General features: G+C 42.1%; 1 pseudogene; it reads right to left on the bottom strand.

Moving 5' to 3' along the window:
- Window positions 1–3,619: 3,619 nt before the first annotated feature.
- On the bottom strand, window positions 3,620–18,492 carry LOC119321223 (annotated as a pseudogene).
- Between the last annotated feature and the right edge of the window lie 2,663 nt (window positions 18,493–21,155).

Below are 21,155 nucleotides of genomic sequence, written 5' to 3'. Positions count from 1 at the left end.
GATCCCGGGAGCATATGCGGGAATATTTCGGTTGGGGGATGGAGTGGAGCGGATAGGCGCCGCCCTGGGGAGTTCCCGGCGTTTCTGTGTGCCGGTCTGCGCCTCGTGAAAGTTAAGGAAATCGTGATTAAATTTGCTGTTTTGCCTTTGCTGGAGTAACTGTACGCAGGGTACTTTCCTCATTTTTCTTGAGGGTTAGTTTGAGATATGGACATAACCAAGATAACATTATATCAGCATAAAAAAATGAAGATAATATTATATCAATTTATATAAAATATTTTTTTGAACATATTTGCTATTCATGTCTAGATGTGAAATACTTACCTCACATCTAACACCTAAGCCGTTTGATAGAAAACTTGCGTTGTCCGGTTGTCCCGTTTCGTATGCTACATCTGCGCTCGGCTCGTATAGGTTCTTATGGGCTGTTGCATTTTTTTGTCGTTTCTTCCTTTTTTCCTGTTTTTTGTTCTGTTTCATTATTTGTTTCAAATTATGAAGTATTTTAGTTTCATGTTTTTATATTTTATTTATATTCTCTATTTTCTCCTTTTTCTTTTTTCTTTTCTGTTTTTCTTTTTATTCCTTTTAAATTTTGTTTAAAATTCATAAAAAAGTTACACCGTCATCTATACGATTAAAATGTCATGCAAATCTTGATCGCGGATTATTTTGTCAACGCGTCTCATGTCGCGTCGTGCGTCTGATGTCTACTTGTCGACCTGCTTGCACGTGCGTCTTTTGTTGGGATGTTTTTACGGCGCGATCTAGGGTCCCGTTTCGGATTTTTTTGCTAATTCTCATCAAGATGCAAGTTAACAATGTCTCATCTAACACATATACCGTTGGATATACGTGCTTCTGAGTCACGCTTGTTGTCGTTTTGTCGTAGTTTTTGTTCGTCCCTTGTGAAGCAGTGAGGCCCGATATGACCTTTTTTAGTGGACCGTTTTTATGTTTTATGTATCGGCTTTATTTTGTGGGTTGTAGCTTTTTTTTAAGGGTCACCTGTCTTTTTATTTCTTGTTTCCTTTATTTTGACTAGTAAGTTTGCACGTGCAACACACGTCTAAAAATAAATAATAATGTTTCAAAACATGTACTCCCTCCGTTCCATATTAGTTGTCGCTGAAATGGATGTATCTAGATGTATTTCAGTGCTAGATACATCAGTTTGAGCGACAACTAATATGGAACAGAGGGAGTATACTTTAAAGGGATACACAACGTTTGTGATATCCTTAAAAATATTTTTTAAATGAACATCAGCCTGGAACATAAAGAGACGGATACTAAAAATACAAGATACCATAGCCTCCTAACTTTTAAAACAAAATTCTTTCTTGCATGAAACTCCCTGATGTGACCTTTGTTAACTGAAACTGTTATGCAAATAATATGAATTAAAATGTTAGCCTTATTATTATTATTTTTATTGGTGAGCAGGCAACATAGCAATTCCAAAATTTTAAAAAGTATTTACATAACATAACACAATGGAGAATAAAGAAACATCCGCTAGATAAATCAGACACACAATCTGTCCTTGAAGCTTTGCTGTAAGAAAAGCATGCTTAATCCATCACAGAACCAAATCCACTATTGATTACAAAATTATTCATCTGTCAATCATCCGCTACCAGTATCCAAGGATTCAGCACAATTTGATCATACACACTCCAGTACAATTTATGTTCATTCTCAATGGAACGAAAGCAGAACAACTACTACATTACGTCTACTGAACATTTCTTCAATATCGGTTCACATGCCATCTAGTCTTTCCTTTGTCTTGCTATTTCATGCGCCAAAACAATTTATTGCCATCGTCGTCTTAGTAAATTCTTACTGATGAAATTAATCGGCTGTGAGCAAAGCAAACTTTTGTATAATGATCAGGCTATTTGCCATGAATGCCAGCTTACTGTGACATTTTCTACTATAATAGTCCAAGAAGCTGAGCTGATGGGTGACCAGAACCTACATAATGTTCTAACATCAGTTTGTAGACATACATAGTTTTGTTCCTTCCTTTCTTATAGATAATGTTCTACAATTTCCATAAAAGTATTAACAAAAGCCTGCTGAAGGATTCTGAAAAGTATCACAAATATAAATCTAGGATGACACATATTGAACATTTCTTTCAATGCTTGTATTCCTGCATGTTGTTTCCCATATATCCTACCTAATCAGGATAGTTGAAGTATTTATGTGTAAAATACATTTCACCTACCATCAACGCATTTTGGTAACAGCAAGCATATCCGAGGAAACAACACAGGAAAATCTAAATCATTAAAATCTAGCCAAAAGATAATTTCATGAGTATGTGCACCTAATGATAAGCTGAAATAAAGTTGATCAACAGGGAAGAAAATGCGTTTAGAGACATGTGGCTCGCACTTCTGTAGCCAAGATTTCATGGTCTATTATTGCATTATGCCACATATCTTACAACCTCTTTATTTTCTGCAACAAAATATCATGAATATAGTCACAATACAAAAAAGATGATGTACTCCTTTACTAAATTATTGTTTTGCCAGAATAGAGTACACTAAAAAAACAGTACTGAATTTTACTGAAACTCAAGAGATCTGCAGTTTGAACAGGAAAGGTTCAAAAGTGGGGGTCTCTGCCAATGCAAACGGTTATATTCCTCCGCATAATGCATATTAAATGGCTGAAACTTTTGCAAAGTACCGTTAGCATAGGGCTACCACCTCCTCCATGAAAGAAGCTATTGTTAGCAGCAATGGGAATAACTACATATACATACTCCTTTTATAGTCTGAATGAAAGAAATAAAACAAAATATATTATGCTGACTCTTACCAAGTCCTCTTCCAGTATTTGGTGTTTGGAAGTCAACAAATACCCAAACAGCCAAGACGTGACCATTCTGTATGGTCTACTCACGTAGATAAAATTCCAAGGACATCATATGGGTATTTTAACATGACTGGCTCTACAAAGGTCGATGTTCCACAACCACAACAATTCCTCCTAGTCAGTATTCATGCAGTCATGTTAATCCAAGTTTGATTGTAGACGTACTGTTCATTGTGCTCATCCACAATATGGAGAAATTAAGATTATGTGAAACATCATAGATCAGAATTGTTTCTTATGGTAAATTACACTTATACAAAATAGACAAAAATAAGTTTTTCATGATATCTAGCCATGCTTATCCTAGACAGCAAAAACTGTAGCCAGTTCCAAATAAAAGAACAGGGAGATGATCTGGTATATTTAAGTGAACGATAGAGTTTACCTCAGAATGCTTCAAGTCACGTGTCCTTACCCCTGACATGATTCCCAAAACCCAAGCTCTATATTCCTGGCACATGGACTTGCACATCATGTGTAGTCAAAGGCAGAAAAAGTTCAGTGAAGAACTTGTTAGTCGTTCTCGTTACTCCATCTATGTTGTCCCATCAGACTAAAACAGAACAACTACTACATTACGACTACTGAACTGACATAGAGGGTGTGTAAATTTGCACACAGATCAGAGAGATACATACGATGAACTATCATAGCTAGGCATATGTATGAACTAACAAGAAAAATGGACGATTCACACAAAGGGGAAGAGAGGTGGTGGAGCTGAACCGTGCAGGAGGAGTCCGGACACTGGCTGCTGGGTGGATAGGAAGGAGATGACGATGGCGACCTCATGGAGCAGCCAGGGGACGGTAACCTCCTGGATCCGTGGTGAAGGCGTGGAAGAAGTAGAGGACTGTGTCCTCTTCTGGATCAGAGGCATGTCCAGATCGAGTTGGTAACTGAATGGTATCATCACTCCGCTGCAACGATCGCCGCCGGCTTAGTAGCGCGCAGGCTCCCGCTTCGCGGTTGCCGTAGCATCTCGATCAACGCCTCAGCCTGCGGAATCGCAAAACAAATTAGTACTTCGTATATCGAAAGCTGTAAATTCTGTTTGTGATTGTAATGGCCGAAACAATTGTGCTTCGATGAGGAGCTCGCGATTGGTACATTGGTTTTGAGCTAGGGGCGCGCAGAGGAGAACTGGGAGAGGGCGACGAGGGGAGGGATGGCGCCCTCGCGGGCAACCATGGTGCGGTATGCCGCGTTGTCATCGTAAATCTGGAGGAGGGAGAGCGTGGTGATCTCCTTCTGCTGCGAGGTCCCGACCTCCACCATCTCCACCAGGACGGGGATGTCGCCCTCCTCCACGGTGGCGGAGCGGCCCTCGGCGAAGCCCATCAGGGAGTGGAGCACGTAGGCGGCCTTGTCGACCATGCCGGACTCCAGGTCCAGCAAGGGGCGCACGTAGGCGGTTCTCGCGCGCACCGCTGCAGAGCGTGTAGAGCGCCGTGGCGGCGTCCTTCTTCCTCTGCGCCCCGCCGCTCTCGTGGAGGGACACCAGCAGCGGGACGGCGCCCGCGCGGCCGACTGCGGCGGCGACGGCGCCGTCGAGCTGGAAGAGGATAGTGAGAACGATGAGCGAGAACGATGCTTGATGAGTACAAGACAGTAAAGCACTTTTGCGCAGAAGCAGTTGAGACAGCTTGCCATGCAACAAATCGTTTGTATCTTCACAAGCTACTCGGCAAGATGGCATACGAGCTCCTCACCGGTAACAAACCCCAAATTGAATACTTTCGAGTATTCGGCTCAAAGTGCTACATTCTTGATAAGCATCGTCGTTCTAAATTTGCTCTTAAGTCTCATAAAGGTTTCCTACTAGGTTATGGCTCAAACACTCACACTTATCGTGTCTACAACAATTTCACCCGAAAGGTTGAAGAGACGGTAGATGTAAAGTTTGATGAATCTAACGGCTCGCAAGTAAAGCAATTGCCAGTTGATGTAGGAGACAAAAATCCTTTGGAAGCAATCCAAGACTTGTCTATTGGCAAGGTCCGTCCAACGGAGGTGAAGGAGAGTACCTCGTCCGTCCAAGTGGAAGCTTCCACTTCACAACAAGGTGAACCAAGAGTTGATACGGAAGCATCCACAAGTGGGACACACCAAGATGAGGAAAACGAGGAAGTGCATCAAGATGAACGTCAACAACCTCCTTCTCCATCACGACAAGAGAACGCCAACGCCAACAATAAAGAAGGGCAAGAAGAAGAACAAGATGAAGAAGAAGTTCAACCAAGATCCAAGCAAAAGCTTTCACGAGTTCGAGCAAGAATTGCTAAAGACCATCCCGTCGAGCAAATCTACAATGATATTCAAACCGGAAAAATCACTCGCTCTAAAACTCGTTTAGCTAACTTTTGTGAAAACTATTCTTTCATCTCTAGCATTGAACCTATGAAGGTTGAAGAAGCATTGGAAAATCCGGATTGGATAAATGCTATGCATGAAGAGCTATACAACTTTGAGAGGAACCAAGTCTGGACATTGGTTGAGAAGCCCGACAACAACCACAACATCATCGGTACCAAATGGGTGTTTTGCAACAAGCAAGATGAAGATGGACAAGTAGTTCGCAACAAAGCACGTCTCGTCGCCCAAGGCTACACACAAGTCAAAGGTATGGACTATGGTGAGACTTATGCTCCCGTTGCTAGACTTGAGTCCATTCGCATCTTACTTGCCTATGCTAATCATCATGATATCACCTTGTACCAAATGGACATTAAAAATGCTTTTCTCAACGGTGAAATAGAGGAGGAAGTTTATGTTAAGCAACCTCCCGGCTTCGTCAATCCTAAGAAACCAAATCATGTTTACAAACTTCACAAAGCTCTTTATGGTCTTAAACAAGCTCCTAGAGCATGGTATAAATGCTTGACCAAGTTCCTTATTGAAAAAGGCTTTGAAACTGGGAAAATTGATTCTACTCTTTTTACTAAAAGGGTTAATGGAGAACTCTTTGTGTGCCAAATCTATGTTGATGATATTATATTTGACTCAACTAACGCTCATTTTAGTGAAAAGTTTGGGAAGCTAATGTCGGAGAAGTTTGAGATGTCTATGATGAGTGAACTCAAATTCTTTCTTGGATTGCAAATCAAGCAAACTAAGGAAGGTACTTTTGTTTCTCAAACGAAGTACACCAAGGACTTATTCAAGAAGTTCAATATGCAAGAATGCAAAGGTATGACTACACCCATGCCTACTAGTGGACATCTTGACTTAACCAAAGATGATGAACCGGTTGATCAAAAGGTTTATCGCTCTATGATTGGTTCATTTTTATATCTATGTGCTTCACGTCCGATATTATGCTAAGTGTGTGCATGTGTGCACGATATCAAGCTGCTCCTAAAGAATGTCATCTTAAGGCCGTGAAAAGGATAGTGAGATACTTAATTCATACACCAAATTTTGGCATTTGGTATCCTAAGAGGGCCTCTTTCGATCTTGTTGGCTACTCCGACTCGGACTATGCCGGAGACAAGGTTGATAGTAAGTCCACTTCGGGTACTTGTCAATTTCTTGGTAGATCTCTTGTGTCTTGGTCCTCCAAGAAACAAAACTCGGTATCCTTATCCACTGCCGAAGCAGAATACATTGCCGCTGGTTCATGTTGTGCTCAATTACTTTGGATGACCCAAACTCTTAAAGATTATGGGATATATGTGAAACATGTTCCATTGCTTTGTGACAATGAAAGTGCTATCAAAATTGGTCATAATCTTGTGCAACATTCTCGAACTAAGCATATTAAAGTTCTTTATCATTTCATTCGAGATCATGTTGCTAAGGGTGACATTGATCTTAAGCATGTTCGCACCGAAAAGCAATTAGCGGATATATTCACTAAACCTCTTCATGAGAAAGTGTTTTGCAGGTTAAGAGGAGAATTGAACATAATTGATGCTTCAAACTTGGAGTAGAAACTCCATTGGATACTTGCAAGACATGAGCTTATGACTAATCCTTGATATCTCTCTTATGATGAAAATCTTGTGTCTTGGATATATTTGTATCTTGCATGTTATCTAACCCATGTAGGTACTTGGTTGAATCTAATTCCATGAGGTTGTAACCTACTCATATCTTAAGCAATCTCTACATCACCAAGTCTCTACACAAATTTGGTTGAAGACAAGGAAGCACGAAACCATTCAAACATATCCTTTGAAAAATTCTATGTTGAGCTTCATGATTGTCATTTTTGGATACACAAGTGCTCTTCCTTGCAAGAACTAACCCATGTAGGTAGGTGGACTCAAATTCCAAGTGGTGCTCCCAACTCTTGATGAGCTATATCAACCTTGAGCAAGCCACACAAGTTCAACTACATGGACATCACCACCAACCAAGGTATGTTATTCCATCTTAGAGAAGCTTTACTCCAAGTCATGAGCTAAAACAACTCGACAAGATGAGAATACATCAAGATGCTTAAACGAAAAATGGCAACCCCATTTTGAGCTTAAACGATGAGTATGACCTATGATCAAGTGATCTCACTTGACTCCTAAGTCAATATACTCTTAACATAGTGACTTTGTCGCCGACCATCTCTAGATGAAGTTCTCTTGTGTTCTTTTCTGAGTTTTTGCATTTGTCTCATGCATATTTGTTTCCCCTTTCAAAAAAAAACTCTATCTAGATTTCTTTCTGTTTGCTCTGCATTTTCTGCATCCAATTCATTGCATATCATTCAGTTAATTCCTTGAAAATCTTTATGAGATATTATTAGTCTAGTGAGCTGAGGTGACAAGTGTTTTCTCTGCGATGAACTTGGTTCCACCGATTTGTTATTTTCGGTCCAACCGAACCCTTTCGGTACAACCGAAGCATCCCACTCGATGCCACCGATTTCACAACAGGAAAAACAGTTTGCCACTTATTCTGTGTTTCTTCTGATCCAACTCCACTCAATGAATCTTGTCCTCTACAAGCATCACATTTTTATAAATGCTTTGTGCTGTGACTCAAGGACCAAACCCATTCGACAGATTCCAGAAAACCCTTCTTGGAAATTGATGTCAAAGGGGGAGAGAGAGATCACATCAAAGCTTACCATTTAGAGAGAGATCACATCAGAAAATATATCACCTCCTCAGGAGGAGGAAGAGATCTCCAGGGGGAGAGAATACTCAAGTAGAAAGTATTTCTCAAGGATCCCAGATGCTTGGTGTTCAAGAGGAGAGATGCCACATGTCTTCTTGAGGGGAAAGACATGTTCATATGTGCTTATCTGCATTAGTTTGCATTAGCTCTATTCATTTATATCTTTCAGCTCTGATTTTCTGTTCCCTATCTTCTTCCAATATCCCGTGCTAGATTCAGGGGGAGCAAGACATCTAAGGGAAAGAAATCATTTAATTTCATTGCATATCTTTACTCTTGGGGACATGTCTAATCCAATGTGGTACTTAGTACTCACTCTTTACATGTCATCCCCGTCTTGGTATTCTTGTGGTTTCTTCTGTTTGCTCTAGCTAGTAGATGTATCTATGTTATCTAACCTTGTTTACACAGGTTCATTCCATCCTAAGCCAACTCAAGACTACAAGGTAAGTATATGCATCACAATCATGTGTATGAGGAATTCTTGCTGATGTACATACTGTTTGCAAGAAGGACTCATGGGCATGAAGGTATTTCCAGACTACAAGGTAAGTATATGCATCACAATCATGTGTATGAGGAATTCTTGCTGATGTACATACTGTTTGCAAGAAGGAATCATGGGCATGAAGGTATTTCCTTTAATACTTTTTGCTCTGATGCATATGGCCAAGATACATGTAACACATTGCCTGCTCTATCATGGTTATGCTCTCACATGCTTCTATATTCCATATCCACATGATTGCATACATGTAGGGGGAGCCCATGCTTGTTACATGTCTTTCCAAAGCTTTACTTGCTATTCTTTATACCTTTACCTAAAGCTTTGATGTATGTTGTCATCAATTACCAAAAAGGGGGAGATTGAAAGCACAAGTGCTCCCTAGGTAGTTTTGGTAATTAATATCAACATATCTCTTGTTGGACTAACACTTTTATCTAGTATATTTCAGACAAGTTCAACATTGGAGTGGCATGGACTAAAGGATGTGGGAACTCCTTCAAGATGCTAAGGACAAAGGATTGGCTAAATCTTCAAGCTCAAGACTCTTCATTTTATATTTTAGTGATCCAAGATCACATTGAGTCTATAGGAAAAGCCAATACTATCAAGAAGGGATGAGGTGTTGCTTAATGAGTTTCTTGCTCCACAGTGCTTAGTGATATGCTCCAAAACCCTCAACCACTTTCCCATTTCCACACATATGTCCTAAACCTAAAGTCAAACTCGGCCCCACCGATTCTTTCTATCCGGCGCCACCGAGTTCAGATGTCATAGCCACTGCCACAAACCCTAGGCAAATCGGTCTCACCGATAGGGATCTCGGTCTCACTCTCTGTATATGTCCATTATCAAAGTTGGTCTCACCGAGTTTGAGCAATCGGTACTACCGAGACTACAATGCAAACTTCCTGGTTGACTCATTAACAAAATCGGTCTCACCGAGTTTGAGTAATCGGTCCAACCGAGTTTGCCTGACCAACTCTCTGGTTAGCTAATTACCAAAATCGGTCTCACCGAGTTTGTGTAATCGGTCTCACCGAGATTACGTTATGCCCTAACCCTAACCATATCGGTCCTACCGAGTTGCATTTTGGTCGCACCGAAAACCCTAACGGTCACTAGGTTTACTAAATCGGTCTGACCGAGTTTGTTGATTCAGTCCCACCAAGTTTGGTAAATTGTGTGTAACGGTTAGATTTTGTGTGGAGGCTATATATACCCCTCCACCTCCTCTTTATTCATGGAGAGAGCCATCAGAACAAACCTACACTTCCAGCATCCTATTTCTGAGAGAGAACTACCTACTCATGTGTTGAGGCCAAGATATTCCATTCCTACCATATGAATCTTGATCTCTAGCCTTCCCAAGTTGCTTTCCACTCAAATCTTCTTTTCACCAGATCCAAATCCTATGAGAGAGAGTTGAGTGTTGGGGGGACTATCATTTGAAGCACAAGAACAAGGAGTTCATCATCAACACACCATTTGTTACTTCTTGGAGAGTGGTGTCTCCTAGATTGGCTAGGTGTCACTTGGGAGCCTCCGACAAGATTGTGGAGTTGAACCAAGGAGTTTGTAAGGGCAAGGAGATCGCCTACTTCGTGAAGATCTACCGCTAGTGAGGCAAGTCTTTCGTGGGCGACGGCCGTGGTGGGATAGACAAGGTTGCTTCTTCGTGGACCCTTCGTGGGTGGAGCCCTCCGTGGACTCGCGCAACCGTTACCCTTCATGGGTTGAAGTCTCCATCAACGTGGATGTTCGATAGCACCACCTATCGGAACCACGACAAAAACATCCGTGTCTCCAATTGTGTTTGAATCCTCCAAAACCCTTCCCTTTACATTCTTGCAAGTTGCATGCTTTACTTTTCGCTGCTCATATACTCTTTGCATGCTTGCTTGCTATGTGTTGTGAATGTTAAACTTGTGCCTAAACTCCACTTAAACTGAAAGAGGTTAAAAACTGCAACTTTGGTACTTAGTGTCTAATCACCCCCCCTCTAGACACCTCTTCTCAAGGTCCTACAAGTGGTATCAGAGCATTGGTCTCCATTGCCTTGGTTTAGTCACCATTGGAGGAAGATGGATGACTCTACTTTGGGGAGTCTTAGACATAGAGTGCCTATTCTTAATGGAGAGTATTTTCATGAGTGGAAAAATGAGATGCTTGTAATTTTCAATCAATATCATTTGGACAAGTATATTTTTAGCCCTTGTGCACCTCATGTTGATCCTATGCATCCTACTCTTAATGAGTCTATTGACATGGTTAGGAATCTTAGAACTGCCAAACTTATTATTAGAGGATTGCCTAGAAACTTGATTGGATGTTTGCCTACTCTCGAGTGTGCCTACACTATATGGAAATTTCTTAAGGAACGATTTCCAAATTACTCCTTGAAAAATCTAGATGAAATTCTCCATAAGTCTATTGCTTTGAGTAAGATGAATACTAGTGATCCTATTTTTGGTGATCGTCTATTTTGAACTTACAAACCTTATGCGTGCCAAAGGAGATGTTGGAATTATTAGTGATATTATTTCCGAAGCTATAAAAATTCATAGACAAGATCATTGTCAAACTCACTCTAACGAATCACCCTCTCTAGGATTTGATCCACCACATGATGATGTTGAACATGGATACTATGATGAGGATGATGATAGTGACTTCGATCTTGATGATGCAATGAGACATTTTGCTCTTATGGCAAATCTCCGAAGATATATGTCAGGAGGAAAGGAATGGGTTCTTGATAGTGGATGTACCGATCACATGACCGGAGATAAAGACATGTTTCATGAGCTTGCTGAGAATGATGGTCCTCGAAAGTATGTCAGTTTCGGTGACAACTCAAAGGGTAAGGTGGTTGGCCTCGGTAAGGTGGCCATATCACATGATAGCTCCATACAAAATGTTATGCTCGTTGAATCTCTTGGTTACAACTTACTTTCAGTATCTAGACTTGCTGATTTCGGTTTCAATGTTCTATTTACTGAAGTAGATTGCCAAGTGTTTCACTGAGACAATCATAAAATGGTCTTTACCGGTATACGTAGAGGTGATCTATACATTGTTGATTTCACTAAAAAGGCTCAACCTAAAACTTGCTTCATTGCGAAATCCTCAAAAGGTTGGTTGTGGCATAGACGACTAGGTCACGTTGGCATGAGAAACCTTGACAAGCTTATTAAAGGGAATCATATCCTTGGTGTAAACGATGTCATATTTGATAAGGATAGACTTTGCAGTGTTTGTCAAGCAGGTAAACAGGTTGGAGGAAGGCATCCCGTGAAGAACATCATGACTACAAAAAGGCCACTTGAGCTACTTCACATGGATCTTTTTGGTCCCAACTCTTACAAGAGTCTCGGTGGAAATTCTTTTGGTCTAGTTATAATTGATGATTTTTCAAGATTTACGTGGGTGTTCTTTCTCGATGATAAATCACAGGTTCAAAAGATCTTCAAAAACTTCGCTGGAAGGCCCAAAACCAATTTGAAGTGAAGATCAAGAAGGTTCGCAGCGACAACGGAACGGAGTTCAAGAACGCAAATATGGACACCTTTCTTGACGATGAAGGGATTTCACACGAGTTCTCGGCTACGTACACACCTCAACAAAGTGGAGTTGTTGAGAGGAAGAACCGGACGCTCATCAAAATGGAGAGAACGATGCTTGATGAGTACAAGACACCGAAGCACTTTTGGGCAGAATCAGTTGAGACAGCTTGCCATGCAACAAATCGCTTGTATCTTCACAAGCTACTCGGCAAGATGGCATACGAGCTCCTCACCGGTAACAAACCCCAAGTTGGATACTTTCAAGTATTCGGCTCAAAGTGCTACATTCTTGATAAGCATCGTCGTTCTAAATTTGCTCCTAAGTCTCATGAAGGTTTCCTACTAGGTTATGGCTCAAACACTCACACTTAAAGTGTCTACAACAATTTCACCCGAAAGGTTGAAGAGACGGTAGATGAGAAGTTTGATGAATCTAACGGCTCGCAAGTAGAGCAATTGCCAATTGATGTAGGAGACAAAGATCCTTTGGAAGCAATCCAAGACTTGTCTATTGGCAAGGTCCGTCCAACGGAGGTGAAGGAGAGTACCTCATCCGTCCAAGTGGAAGCTTCCACTTCACAACAAGGTGAACCAAGAGTTGATACGGAAGCATCCACAAGTGGGACACACCAAGATGAGGAAAACGAGGAAGTGCATCAAGATGAACGTCAACAACCTCCTTCTCCATCACGACAAGAGAACGCCAATGCCAACAATGAAGAAGGGCAAGAAGAAGAACAAGATGAAGAAGAAGTTCAACCAAGATCCAAGCAAAAGCTTTCACGAGTTCGAGCAAGAATTGCTAAAGACCACCCCGTCGAGCAAATCTACAATGATATTCAAACCGGGAGAATCACTCGCTCTAAAACTAGTTTAGCTAACTTTTGTGAAAACTATTCTTTCATCTCTAGCATTGAACCTATGAAGGTCGAAGAAGCATTGGAAGATCCGGATTGGATAAATGCTATGCATGAAGAGCTATACAACTTTGAGAGGAACCAAGTCTGGACATTGGTTGAGAAGCCCGACAACAACCACAACATCATCGGTACCAAATGGGTGTTTTGCAACAAGCAAGATGAAGATGGACAAGTAGTTCGCAACAAAGCACGTCTCGTCGCCCAAGGCTACACACAAGTCAAAGGTATGGACTATGGTGAGACTTATGCTCCCGTTGCTAGACTTGAGTCCATTCGCATCTTACTTGCCTATGCTAATCATAATGATATCACCTTGTACCAAATGGACATTAAAAGTGCGTTTTTACCACTGTGAAATAGAGGAGGAAGTTTATGTTAAGCAACCTCCCGGCTTCGTCAATCCTAAGAAACCAAATCATGTTTACAAACTTCACAAATCTCTTTATGGTCTTAAACAAGCTCCTAGAGCATGGTATAAATGCTTGACCAAGTTCCTTATTAAAAAGGCTTTGAAACTGGGAAAATTGATTCTACTCTTTTTACTAAAAGGGTTAATGGAGAACTCTTTGTGTGCCAAATCTATGTTGATGATATTATATTTGGCTCAACTAACCCTCATTTTAGTGAAAAGTTTGGGAAGCTAATGTCGGAGAAGTTTGAGATGTCTATGATGAGTGAACTCAAATTCTTTCTTGGGTTGCAAATCAAGCAAACTAAGGAAGGTACTTTTGTTTCTCAAACGAAGTACACCAAGGACTTATTCAAGAAGTTCAATATGCAAGAATGCAAAGGTATGACTACACCCATGCCTACTAGTGGACATCTTGACTTAACCGAAGATGATGAACCGGTTGATCAAAAGGTTTATCGCTCTATGATTGGTTCATTTTTATATCTATGTGCTTCACGTCCCGATATTATGCTAAGTGTGTGCATGTGTGCACGATATCAAGCTGCTCCTAAAGAATGTCATCTTAAGGCCGTGAAAAGGATAGTGAGATACTTAATTCATACACCAAATTTTGGCATTTGGTATCCTAAGAGGGCCTCTTTCGATCTTGTTGGCTACTCCGACTCGAACTATGCCGGAGACAAGGTTGATAGTAAGTCCACTTCGGGTACTTGTCAATTTCTTGGTAGATCTCTTGTGTCTTGGTCCTCCAAGAAACAAAACTCGGTATCCTTATCCACTGCCGAAGCGGAATACATTGACACTGGTTCATGTTGTGCTCAATTACTTTGGATGACCCAAACTCTTAAAGATTATGGGATATATGTGAAACATGTTCCATTGCTTTGTGACAATGAAAGTGCTATCAAAATTGGTCATAATCTTGTGCAACATTCTCGAACTAAGCATATTAAAGTTCGTCATCATTTCATTCGAGATCATGTTGCTAAGGGTGACATTGATCTTAAGCATGTTCGCACCGAAAAGCAATTAGCAGATATATTCACTAAACCTCTTGATGAGAAAGTGTTTTGCAGGTTAAGAGGAGAATTGAACACCATTGATGCTTCAAACTTGGAGTAGAAACTCCATTGGATACTTGCAAGACATGAGCTTATGACTAATCCTTGATATCTCTCTTATGATGAAAATCTTGTGTCTTGGATATATTTGTATCTTGCATGTTATCTAACCCATGTAGGTACTTGGTTGAATCTAATTCCATGAGGTTGTAACCTACTCATATCTTAAGCAATCTCTACATCACCGAGTCTCTACACAAAGGTGGTTGAAGACAAGGAAGCACGAAACCATTCAAACATATCCTTTGAAAAATTCTATGTTGAGCTTCATGATTGTCATTTTTGGATACACAAGTGCTCTTCCTTGCAAGAACTAACCCATGTAGGTAGATGGACTCAAATTCCAAGTGGTGCTCCCAACTCTTGATGAGCTACATCAACCTTGAGCAAGCCACACAAGTTCAACTACATGGACATCACCACCAACCAAGGTATGTTATTCCATCTTAGAGAAGCTTTACTCCAAGTCATGAGCTAAAACAACTCGACAAGATGAGAATACATCAAGATGCTTAAACGAAAAATGGCAACCCCATTTTGAGCTTAAATGATGAGTATGACCTATGATCAAGTGATCTCACTTGACTCCTAAGTCAATATACTCTTAACATAGGTGACTTTGTCGCCGACCATCTCTAGATGAAGTTCTCTTGTGTTCTTTTCTGAGTTTTTGCATTTGTCTCATGCTGTGACTCAAGGACCAAACCCATTCGACAGATTCCAGAAAACCCTTCTTGGAAATTGATGTCAAAGGGGGAGAGAGAGATCACATCAAAGCTTACCATTTAGAGAGAGATCACATCAGAAAATATATCACCTCCTCAGGAGGAGGAAGAGATCTCCAGGGGGAGAGAATACTCAAGTAGAAAGTATTTCTCAAGGATCCCAGATGCTTGGTGTTCAAGAGGAGAGATGCCACATGTCTTCTTGAGGGGAAAGACATGTTCATATGTGCTTATCTGCATTAGTTTGCATTAGCTCTATTCATTTATATCTTTCAGCTCTGATTTTCTGTTCCCTATCTTCTTCCAATATCCCATGCTAGATTCAGGGGGAGCAAGACATCTAAGGGAAAGAAATCATTTAATTTCATTGCATATCTTTACTCTTGGGGACATGTCTAATCCAATGTGGTACTTAGTACTCACTCTTTACATGTCATCCCCGTCTTGGTATTCTTGTGGTTTCTTCTGTTTGCTCTAGCTAGTAGATGTATCTATGTTATCTAACCTTGTTTACACAGGTTCATTCCATCCTAAGCCAACTCAAGACTACAAGGTAAGTATATGCATCACAATCATGTGTATGAGGAATTCTCGCTGATGTACATACTATTTGCAAGAAGGACTCATGGGCATGAAGGTATTTCCAGACTACAAGGTAAGTATATGCATCACAATCATGTGTATGAGGAATTCTTGCTGATGTACATACTGTTTGCAAGAAGGAATCATGGGCATGAAGGTATTTCCTTTAATACTTTTTGCTCTGATGCATATGGCCAAGATACATGTAACACATTGCCTGCTCTATCATGGTTATGCTCTCACATGCTTCTATATTCCATATCCACATGATTGCATACATGTAGGGGGAGCCCATGCTTGTTACATGTCTTTCCAAAGCTTTACTTGCTATTCTTTATACCTTTACCTAAAGATTTGATGTATGTTGTCATCAATTACCAAAAAGGGGGAGATTGAAAGCACAAGTGCTCCCTAGGTAGTTTTTGTAGTTAATGTCAACATATCTCTTGTTGGACTAACACTTTTATCTAGTATATTTCAGACAAGTTCAACATTGGAGTGGCATGGACTAAAGGATGTGGGAACTCCTTCAAGATGCTAAGGACAAAGGATTGGCTAAAGCTTCAAGCTCAAGACTCTTCATTTTATATTTTAGTGATCCAGGATCACATTGAGTCTATAGGAAAAGCCAATACTATCAAGAAGGGATGAGGTGTTGCTTAATGAGTTTCTTGCACCATAGTGCTTAGTGATATGCTCCAAAACCCTCAACCACTTTCCCATTTCCACACATATGTCCTAAACCTAAAGTCAAACTCAGCCCCACCGATTCTTTCTATCCGGCGCCACCGAGTTCAGATGTCATAGCCACTGCCACAAACCCTAGGCAAATTGGTCTCACCGATAGGGATCTCGGTCTCACCGAGATGGGATTGTAATCTCTCTGTGTATGTCCATTATCAAAGTCGGTCTCACCGAGTTTGAGCAATCGGTACTACCAAGACTACAATGCAAACTTCCTGGTTGGCTCATTAACAAAATCGGTCTCACCGAGTTTGAGTAATCGGTCCAACCGAGTTTGCCTGACCAACTCTCTGGTTAGCTAATTACCAAAATCAGTCTCACCGAGATTACGTTATGCCCTAACCCTAACCATATCAGTCCTACCGAGTTGCATTTCGGTCCCACCGAAAAACCTAACGGTCACTAGGTTTACTAAATCGGTCTGACCGAGTTTGTTGATTCGGTCCCACCGAGTTTGGTAAATTGTGTGTAGCGGTTAGATTTTGTGTGGAGGCTATATATACCCCTCCACCTCCTCTTCATTCATGGAGAGAGCCATCAGAACAAACCTACACTTCCAGCATCCTATTTCTGAGAGAGAACTACCTACACATGTGTTGAGGCCAAGATATTCCATTCCTACCATATGAATCTTGATCTCTAGCCTTCCCAAGTTGCTTTCCACTCAAATATTCTTTCCACCAGATCCAAATCCTATGAGAGAGAGTTGAGTGTTGGGGGGACTATCATTTGAAGCACAAGAGCAAGGAGTTCATCATCAACGCACCATTTGTTACTTCTTGGAGAGTGGTGTCTCCTAGATTGGCTAGGTGTCACTTGGGAGCCTCCGACAAGATTGTGGAGTTGAACCAAGGAGTTTGTAAGGGCAAGGAGATCGCCTACTTCGTGAAGATCTACCGCTAGTGAGGCAAGTCCTTCATGGGAGACGGCCATGGTGGGATAGACAAGGTTGCTTCTTCGTGGACCCTTCGTGGGTGGAGCCCTCCGTGGACTCGCGCAACCGTTATCCTTTATGGGTTGAAGTCTCCATCAACTTGGATGTACGATAGCACCACCTATCGGAACCACGACAAAAACATCTGTGTCTCCCATTGCGTTTGAATCCTCCAAAACCCTTCCCTTTACATTCTTGCAAGTTGCATGCTTTACTTTCCGCTGCTCATATACTCTTTGCATGCTTGCTTGCTATGTGTTGTGAATGTTAAACTTGTGCCTAAACTCCACTTAAACTTAAAGAGGTTAAAAACTGCAACTTTGGTACTTAGTGTCTAATCACCCCCTCTAGACACCTCTTCTCAAGGTCCTACAGCATGCGGCATCCTCCATGGCCGCGGGCGACGCGGCCGACTTGAGCTCGGGCACGAGCGACCATATCGCGCCGGCCTCGACCACGATGGCCTTGTTCTCGTCGCAGATGGAGAGGTTGAGTAGCGCCATGACCCCGTGCTCCTGCAGAAGCGGGTTGGCGTGCGACAGTAGCGCCACGAGCGGCCGCACTACCCCGGACGCCGCAATGCGGATGTGGTTGTCCGGGTTGTGCTTGGCGAGTAGCCGCAGCTCCATGGCCGTGCGGCGGAGCGGATCGATCGATGCTAAGGGCGACTCGAGCTCGGCCACAAGCGAGGAGATGGAGCCGTCGGACACCTCGCTGCGCAGGAGAGCAGCAGGCGATGGATGCCCGCGGTGGCGGCGGGTGTGAAGGAGAGGTCATCGCTGCCGCACTTGCTGAAGGGCTCGGAGGGAGGAGGGAGTAGGTGAATGGTGAGTGATAGGTGGACAAAACGAAAGGATAATGGGCGACGTGGGCAACCTGGGGTCCCCGACGACGTGCGGGATGATTCGATGCGGTGTGGATTAGAGTTTCGTTAACGAAGGCAAATAGTAGATTAACCCAATGGCATGGTGGGTAATTAAAGCATAAAACACGCTTAGTAGGCTGGAGGGATATAGACCATCAGATTGCAGGTTTTGATGGATAGGATGATTTGGTTCTTCACCCTCTCATGCTTTTATAGTGGTAGTAGATTCAAATGTATACTAGAGGAAAGCATAACTGGATTTTTTTACTTTTGGATTTGCTAAATCTAATGGGATTTAATGATGTCTTATCTAAGTATATAATCATTCATTTTGTTTAATTCACACAAACTTGATCATGTGCGTTCATGCCAGCTTGTTCTTTTTTGTGGCGCGTCCTCTTGTTTCATTTTGTTTTGTGTCGGCTTATTCTTGCATTTCTTTTCACAGGGGCCCAAATATGTTTTGGGAGGTGCAGCCCGTTTCTTTTTCGTCCGTCTTTGCCGTGCGTTTTTGTGGTATGGTGAAGAATTTGTAGAGTCCACCCTTGACCCGCAAATGGATTCGTAGTTGTGTTAGTTGCAAGTTCACTCTCCACTCACAACTCGGCATGTGACTTTCTGTTTTCATCCGAATTTCAAGTCCACACTCGACTTACAAATGGGCTCGTAGTTTGTTATTGTTCCCGTTGCAAGTACACCCTAGACTCGCAAATAATATCATAGTTTTGTGTCTTTGTCCTAGTTGCGAGTTTGTCCTTGACTCACAACTTAGGCTTGTAGTTTGTTTCACCCCGGTTGCAAGTTCACCTCTGACTTGCAACTGGGCTCGTAGTTTTGTAGTTGTCCCCGTTGCAAATTCGCCCTCGACTTGTAACTAGGGCCATAGTTTTGTTGTTGTCCCAGTAGCAAGTCCACCCTGGACTCATAACTCGTATTGTAGTTTTGTTTACTTATCCCAGTTCCAAGTCCACCCTCGACTCGCAACTTGTAGTGTAGTTTGTGTAGTTGTTCCAGTTGAAAATCCACCCTCGAGTCGCAACTAGGTTCATAGTTATTTCATCCCAGTTGCAAGCCCACCCTTGACTTGCAACTTGACTTATGTTTTATTTTTCATCACATTTGCAGGTCCACCCTGAACTCTCAACTGGGCCCTTAGTTTGTTTAATCCGAGTTATGTGTCGCCCCTTGACTCGCCAATTGGGGTCGTAATTTTGTAGTTGTCTCAGTTGTAAGTCTACCCTCGACTCCTAAATGGAGTCTTTATTTTTTTATCACAATTGCAGATCCACACTTGACTCGCATCTGGGCACATAGTTTGTTTCATCCCAGTTGCAAGTCGACCCTTGACTCACACTGGGCTCGTAGTTTTGTAGTTGTCCTAGTTTCAAGTCCATCCTCAACTCGTAAATGGGCTCGTAGTTGTCTCAGTTGCAAGTCCACCCTTGACTCACAACTGGGTATGTGTTTTATTTCCATCCCAGTTGCAAGTCTACACTCGACTCGCACCTGGGCTTGTAGTTTTTTATTGTGCCAGTTGCAGGTTCACCCTCGAGTCGCAAATGAAATCTTAGTTTTGTGTAGTTGTCCAAGTTGTAAGTCCATCCTTGACTCGCAACTAGGCACACAATTTCTTTTATCCTAGTTGCAAGCCCACCCTTGACTCTCAATTAGGCTCGTAGTTTCGTAGTTGTCCTAGTTGCAAATCAACCATCGACTCGCAACAGGGCTCATAGTTCTGTTGTTGTCCCAGTTTTCCATTATTTTGCGTAGTAGTCCTAGTTGCAAGACCATCCTCGACTCGCAACTCGTATCGTAATTTTGTGTAGTTATCCTAGTTGCAAGTCCACCCTCGACTTGCAAATAGGCTTGTAGTTTGTTTCATCTCAGTTGCAAGCCCACTCTTGACTCGCGACTCGACCTATGTTTTATTTTTTATCCCAGTTGCAGGTCCATACTTGACTCGCTAGGCATGTAATTTGTTTTATCCCAGTTGCAAGTCGACACTTGACTGGCAACTAGGCCCGTAGTTTTGTAGGTGTCTCCTTTGCAAGTCAACCTTGGACTCACAATTGGGCTCATAGTAGTTATCCTAGTTGCAAGCCCACCCTTGATGCGCAATTGAATCCTGTGTTTTGTTCATCATAGTTGCAAGTCCACCCTTAACTTGCGACTAGGCACATATTTTGTTTCATCCCAGTCGCAAGTCGACCCTTGACTCAGAACTGGGCTTGTAGTTACATAGTTGTCGCAGTTGCAAGTCCATACTCGACACACAACTTTGTTTTCGGCCCTTTTGGCCAAATTGCAGGTCCACCCTCGACACGCAACTGGCCTGGATCATTTTGTCCCAGCTGCGAGTCCGTCCTTGACACACGACTTCTCCCCCAACCCTTTGCCCTAGTTGCAAGTCTATCCTCGACACACAACTGGACCTCGACCCTTCTTCCTAGTTGCTAGTCCATCCTCGACTTACAACTGGCCCTCGACCCCTTAGACCTAGTTGCAAGCCCACTCTCAACCCCTTTGTCAAAGTTGCATATCCATCACCAACGCGCGACTTGCCTAACCTCGTCACAAAACTGTGGGGCGACCATTTTTGCCAAAGTTGCAACTCCACCCCATACATGCGATTGACGGACCTGCTATTTTTTTTCTTGTCCCAATTGCTAGTCCACCCTTGACAATTAACCGAGATCAGACCCATTTTTCCCTACTTGCAAATCCACACTCGACACGCTACTAAGGGCTGACCCTTTTTATCCTAA

Source organism: Triticum dicoccoides, chromosome 6B (genome assembly GCF_002162155.2).
Source record: "Triticum dicoccoides isolate Atlit2015 ecotype Zavitan chromosome 6B, WEW_v2.0, whole genome shotgun sequence".
NCBI classification, from domain to species: Eukaryota; Viridiplantae; Streptophyta; class Magnoliopsida; order Poales; family Poaceae; genus Triticum; species Triticum dicoccoides.
The sequence above is the reverse complement of the archived record's forward strand: the minus strand, read 5'-3'. Positions and strand labels throughout refer to the sequence as shown.